Source organism: Ammospiza nelsoni, chromosome 14 (genome assembly GCF_027579445.1).
Source record: "Ammospiza nelsoni isolate bAmmNel1 chromosome 14, bAmmNel1.pri, whole genome shotgun sequence".
Lineage (NCBI taxonomy): Eukaryota > Metazoa > Chordata > Aves > Passeriformes > Passerellidae > Ammospiza > Ammospiza nelsoni.
The window spans coordinates 5,640,651-5,647,046 of record NC_080646.1 but is presented as its reverse complement, the minus strand read 5'-3'; the positions used below and the strand labels follow the sequence as shown (position 1 = coordinate 5,647,046).

Below are 6,396 nucleotides of genomic sequence, written 5' to 3'. Positions count from 1 at the left end.
TGCTCCAAGGGGATGTTCCAGGGGATGTCCCGGGGAGGTGCTCCAGTAGAATCCTCCAGGGGGATGCCCAGAGGGAAGCGGCGCACAGCGGATGCCCAGAGGGAAGCGGCGCACAGCGGATGCCGGCGGGGCGGGCTGTTTACGGGCAGCCCCGGAGCTTCGGGGGCGGGCGGGCAGCGGAGCGCGCAGGGAGGCGCCGGCGGCGGCACCGCCCCGGCAGGCGGGAGGGAACGGGGACGGGGACAGGGACGGGGCCACACGGGGCGGCGGTGACAGCGGCGACAGCCACACGTGCCCGGCCGGGAGCGGCGGAGCGGGTCCGATGGGCGGCGGGCGCGGCCGGCAGGTAAAGGAGGGGAGAGGCACCGGACAGGGCAGCCCGGCGGGTTCGGGGAGGGAGGTTCTATAGTTCGGGTTATAGTTTGGGTTTTTTTCTCGTTGTTTGTTTGCTGTTTTGAGGTCTGGCGCGTTTCTGCCAGCTCGGTCGCTCTCTCTGTTCCGCTGCTGGTGCTTCCCCAGGCGCCCCGCAGGACGAACTTTGCTGGGCACGCTCGGGGTTACTTCGCTTTTTTGGCTGTGTGATGCTGCTCCTGGGACTCGCACCGTGTGCGAATAATGCTTCTTGTTGCCGTTGGTGTCAGAAAATGATGCTGGGGAAATTCTCGGCTTCCTCAGGCAGCTCTCACTGAGCCGGCGCATCCCCATGTGCACTTGCTGGCTGAAATTGAGTTGGTTGGCTGTTGGCTTTGACTAAATAAATAAGCCACTTAATAGTAATAATAAAACAATCCCTAAACTAAAAACAAACAACAAAGTGGAACATTCACGCTAGTACATTGACATAGCAGGGTTGTTTTAAGGGTAACTTTGATGGAAATTGTAGTGTGTAAGACACAGGGTTTTTTTTTTGTTTTTTTAAGAGCTGTTCGTACGATTGTAATGAGTACTAGTGTGAATTTTCATTGATATTTGCGTAGCACAACTATGGCAACTGGCAGGGGTCCAGCTGGTGTCCTTAGTTTTATGACAGTTGGTCAAAGCTCACTGATAGCTGAATTGCTGCTACATGGCATTAAGAAAATAAAAGTTCTCACCTGGATATCTATATACTCTTAGGTTACTGTGATTAATGTGTAGAATTTGTCATGCATTTTGCAGTAATTCTCAGAAAAGATACTGTTGAGTGAGTCGATTTAGCTGTCAAGATGAATGAGTGCATTTGAGTAATAATCTTACTTGTTTGATTTCTTGCTGCTGTTCAATGCCATCATAAAATAGCTTATCATAAAGCAAATAAACTTGCATGTGCTGTATCCTGAAGATGGATTCAGTATGTGTAGTTTCACTTTGCCTGTGGAAAGAAAAAACCAAAAATAGTGCAGAGAGGAAATTTTCATTTTATATAAATTTTCATTTAAACAATTTTGCGCTTTTTAAAAAATAAGAATGACAAATGTTGTGCAATTTAGACAAGTTTAGCTTTGATTATATTAAAGGAGCTCTGGGATAGTTTGTAGATGTGTGGGTTTAAGGTGTCAATTATAAACAAGGGCATGAGGAGAGGCACTGCTGTCATAGACAGGAAGGTGGGTGTCTGAACAGCCCAGGGATTCCTGTAATCATCCCCTCCTGGGACAGTGCATGAGGCTGTGCCAATGCTAGAATTGTTGCTTATCATGTCATTCAAGGTAATTAGAACCATAACTGGCTCAATTTCACTCATTTCACTGCAGGGTTTGTTTTTTTCCCCAGTGTCTTTTGCATTTGGTAATGTAAGCAGCTGCTTTTGGACTAACTGCACCTCTTACTTAAAGAGATGATTATTTAAAAAATCTATCTGCTTAGCCAAGGAACACGCCTGGGGAGAACAGTGTTTGCACCTTGGATGTTGAAGCTCAGTGGGATTCGGTGGAGCTGGACTCAGGTTGCGTGTGTGGCTTGGGCCAGAGGATGAACCTCACCCCAGAACTTTCTTGGTTGGTCCCAATGACATTTCCAGGCAATACTGAGTGTCTGCTTCTCCTCCTTGAGTCTACACTGTGCAGATTTGCCCATTTTATCTTTAATTTTCATAGACAGCAGAAGGTTGGCATGAAGCCCCCACCAGTGGCTGTCAAATTCAGACAGGATGTGTGCAACAACTTCTGCTGTCACTTCATTGTGAGAATTTTCGGTTTTAACTGTTTTGTTCACCCATCACCTGTACCATGAACTAATTCTAGTATGAGATTTTGAATTCCAGGCTCCAAAAGTGCAGAGGGTTGGGGGTCTCATCCCCTGGGGTCCCTCTGCCTGGGCATGGGGGAGAGGGAACCTTTACCTCAACAGAGGAGAGCAAAGCATGCCAAGTATGCTCTGCATTTCCTCTCTGTTGTTTCCACCCTTGAGTGGAAAATTGCTCCTGATTTCCTCAGAATTGGAGGATTTACGTTGGCACCCTTCCCACATTCCCATTTTACTTCCAGTTGTACTTATTAGATAACACGCTTGCATAGGAGCTTGTTTATAAGAAAAAGAACATTTTTTTTTTCAATCTATTCAACTATTTCCTATTCAGCTTAAGCATTTAAATGTTCCCTGGGCCCAAGGGGTGTGTTTCTTAAGGCTTAACTAGTCTTTTCAGGATTGTGGGGATGTTGGAGCCATGAGTGCCATGAACTCTGATTTTAAATCGTGTATCAGTGTAACAGCTAATCCTGAGTGCACCTCTGTTCCCTGAGAAGATGTTGATGCTGTAACATCATCATAGAACCAGATGGAATATTCATATTTGAACAATTTACGTGTCTCAATATCAAGGCTTTCTTTGTGTATCCCACTGTAATCCATAGAAGATTTTCTGTGATCCACATAAAAATTAACTCCCCGTTGTCTTCTGTGTGAAGGTTCTAATGAGGAACGAGAGTGATAAGAGAAACTGGGCCAAGTCTCCCATGTTAGATCAAATGATTGATCACCTTTTTATATACCTGGCAATTTCTGCCTTGGAGGAATTAGCTTGGGTGTAACTACAGGTTCACCAGCATAGCCACGGAGTGGGTTGATTGCTGCGTGGGCAGATGGTTTTGGTCCAATTCAGGGATCAGTAGTAAGGAAGCTTTGCTGATAGAGACTTTGTTGCTGTTAGATGTTCTCTATCTTCCCTGGATATTTGGTATCTTGTGAGCTGCAAGGCACTGTGGATGTGCAATCTGTCTGTCCTGCCCTGAGGTTGTCACCTCCTGAGGCACATTTGACTTTTGGCACCCCTGTGGCCTCATGCCTCGCTGTGCCAGGGTAAACACTTTTAGGAATATAATTGTATTTACAGTAACTCATCAAAAACCTACTCTGGAGCAATATAAAGAAGGGTCTTGCTCTATTTATTGGAAATATTAAGGGATTACAAATTTTTCTTAATCAAAAACTTTGGTCCTTTAAAAAGCTACACAGCCAGAGGTAATTTTCAAACCCTTTAAACTATTCTTTCAACTTAGAAATTACTTGGTAAAATATTTGTAGAGACTGTAGAAAATTAGATGTTAATTACCTTTTCTTGAAACATTCCTAGATGGTTTTGAACTTAGGTTGTTTTGCACTGCATTATATATTCAGACAAATCAATTATCTTGGAGGGGGGAAAAAAGCCTGTGGTGTGTGCCAGGTCAGGTGTTTGGATGGTGTAACAGTAAGCAGGTTCCCTGAATGAACCTCTCTTTCAATTAAGAGAGATCATTAGAGAGGACAATGCAGGAGTGGGAACAGTCTGAGTGATGTGGAATAAACAAAGAACAATTATTTATAATTTCACATAATTCAAGATGTTAAAGAGGTAAGAGTAAATGAGCAAGATTCAAAGATTTTTTTTTTCCCTAAGATCCTCTTCAATAAAAACAAATCTTCCATAGCTAAATTATGCTTCTGCTTCACACAAGCATTATTTATCTGTGGAGCTCATTACTCGAATATCTTCCTGTTAAAGATATAAATGAATTTTAAAAGTTATTTGGCAAATCAAGAGAGAAAACGCCGGGGGCTGTTAATCACAAAGATGCAAGTACAATTTCTAGCTGAAGCGGCTCCTAAATCACAGATTCCTGGAAACAAGGATTATTCTGCAGGCAGAATCACAGTATGATTTTGTGACCTTATAGTCTTTCCCTGAGCATCTGTTTTTGGTCAGAGTGAGAGGCAGCTTATTGGGCTAAGTGGATATTTGGAGTGATGTGGTCCCCTTGCGTCCTGTGCGTGATGGAAATTTGGATTGGTTTTCCTGGGATTGCTGCTGTTTTGTCTGGAATAGTTTCAAACAGGTGAACATTAGATACAGCTTCAATTTCCACACTTGGGGGAAAAAAAACTTCAACTAAATAATATGCTGTATTTCCTTAAGTTTTGATTAACTGGCTAATCATAAATGTAATCTGTAAAGAACACAGATGGAGTTGACCTTTTACAAGGCTACAGTGCTGCTGCAAAACTCCGTTGTGAAATAACTGGATTATTGTGGGAAAATCTGGAGTATGTAATAATTTCAGTTTTGATTTCTATTTTTTAAATGCACACTGCTTTTCTAAGAAGGCTTTTTTTTGTTCTTTCCTTCACATAAGCAGCCTGCTGACCTTTAGGCAATTTTTTAACCCTTGCTCTGATTCTTTCACTGCCTCCTGTCAAACCCTAGGTGGGGACTAATGGGGACAAATTTTGTCTGTGCTTTCCTATTGATTTCTGAGGAAAACAGACCCCAGAGCTCAGAGTCTTCAAGTCTGCCTGTGGAATTGAAGCTGGATCTTCCAGTCTGATCATGTAGGTGTCTAACCCCTCCTGCCACCAGAGAGGACCCTCATGATGGGTAGGTTGGATGTTCTCTGTGACCACTTTTAGCCTTAAAGGAGAGCCTCTTGGTAACAAATTCTGGTGGTCTTCAGTTCAAACTAATTAATTTGCTTGCTGCTCCTGGTGTTTTGGTCAGTGGTGGTGAGAGCTGGAGCACACTGACTTTTCCTCCTGCTGTGGTGGGTGCCCTGGTTCTTGTGTATTTACACAGATGCTCCTTCACTGGCTTGTTTTCACTTTCCCACAAAAACAACTTGCTGAAATGCAAGCTAAATACTAACGTAGCTTTTGAGATCTTTGTTTGGTTTTGTTGGCCTTTTGGGATGGGGAGAAATAAAGGGAGATCTTATTCATATCCTTCCTTTCTGGGAAGCACTTGTACCCTTGACAATTCTTCCTGTTGCCCACTCCTAGAACTATAGATGTAGTCTGTGGAGTAAATTTTGCTTTACTGGAAACTTTAGGTTTGGGAAAATTTCAGTTTTGAGAATTCTGGGAATTGTATAGTTTTACTGCCTTGAGATCAGAGCCGATCTAGAAATAAAACAATTCTGCTTTTGCGTAACGCCATAAATTAAGATACAGAAGCAGCTCTGTAGGATTTATGAGTGTGCACTTTCATTCTCTCCTCCCATATAGATAAGCCCTGCTCTTGAAGTTAAGTTTTCTAGCCAGGGCAGGGCATATAATCTATATTGTTTGATAAACTTTTAATAGGGGTGAATGGAAATGAGGGGGCCACGCTAATTTATTTGAGCAGGCATTTGTCTGTGTTGCCATTGATGTGGAGGTGGCGATGATCAGGAGCTGTCAGCGAGGATGGGGCAGTCTTTCTCTCAGCTCACTTTATCACGGTCGTGAAAGTTCTTTTTTTTTGAAAGTCTGACTCATTTGGGTTTAAGTGAGGAGAGATTAAGAGCTCAGCTCTTTGAAATTTTATTGGATGCAGGTTCCCCTTGAAGTAAAATCTTATTGAACCTAATGGTTTTGACAATTTCAAATAAAAATATCCAAATGAATGAACATAACTCATCCCCTTGTCGCTGCTGCTTCCCTTGGTTTGAAGAGGAATGTTTTTTTGCTGTCTTCCCTCATGGGAAACATCTGCAGATCCAAATGGCAGATCATTAATGTTCATTCAATAGCAGGCTTTGTTCCCAGTTTCTTCGACTTGGAAACAATTAACTGGAGAGTTTTATTTTGTCTTGTTTTCCTTTTGAATGCAAACATCTAATTCCAGTTATGTATTCTAGTGGATTTTGTAGATTCCTGCTATTTGGGATTGCTTGTAATTATTTTAGAATAAATGCTCCCCACTTAAATTCAAATAGTGGGAATGGTGCCTTTGTGCTTGTGGTGCAATTTTAATTTATTTTATTGCATAAGTGGCTGAATTTTCTGTAAAACTGTAAGATACAAATCTCACTACAAGGGTTTGTGTTCATGAAGGCTTCTTGTCCCTCCCATTTACCAAATGCTTTACAGTAGCATTTAACAAATAATCTGTCTGGCCTTTGATAGTAAGCAAATGAAAGCTGATCAAACATTCACCTACTTGGGTGCAAAAGTTGTTTGAACCAG

At 42.5% G+C, this 6,396-nt stretch overlaps 1 protein-coding gene across 1 annotated transcript in view; it reads left to right on the top strand.

Annotated features, from left to right (window-relative positions):
- The first annotated feature begins 268 nt into the window (after positions 1-268).
- MCTP2 (multiple C2 and transmembrane domain containing 2) overlaps positions 269-6,396 on the top strand; it is a 117,827-nt gene continuing 111,699 nt past the window's right edge. Inside the window, exon 1 of the mRNA XM_059482272.1 lies at positions 269-346. The gene's annotated coding sequence lies outside the window, so the exon portion shown is untranslated. The remainder of the gene's footprint in view (positions 347-6,396) is intronic.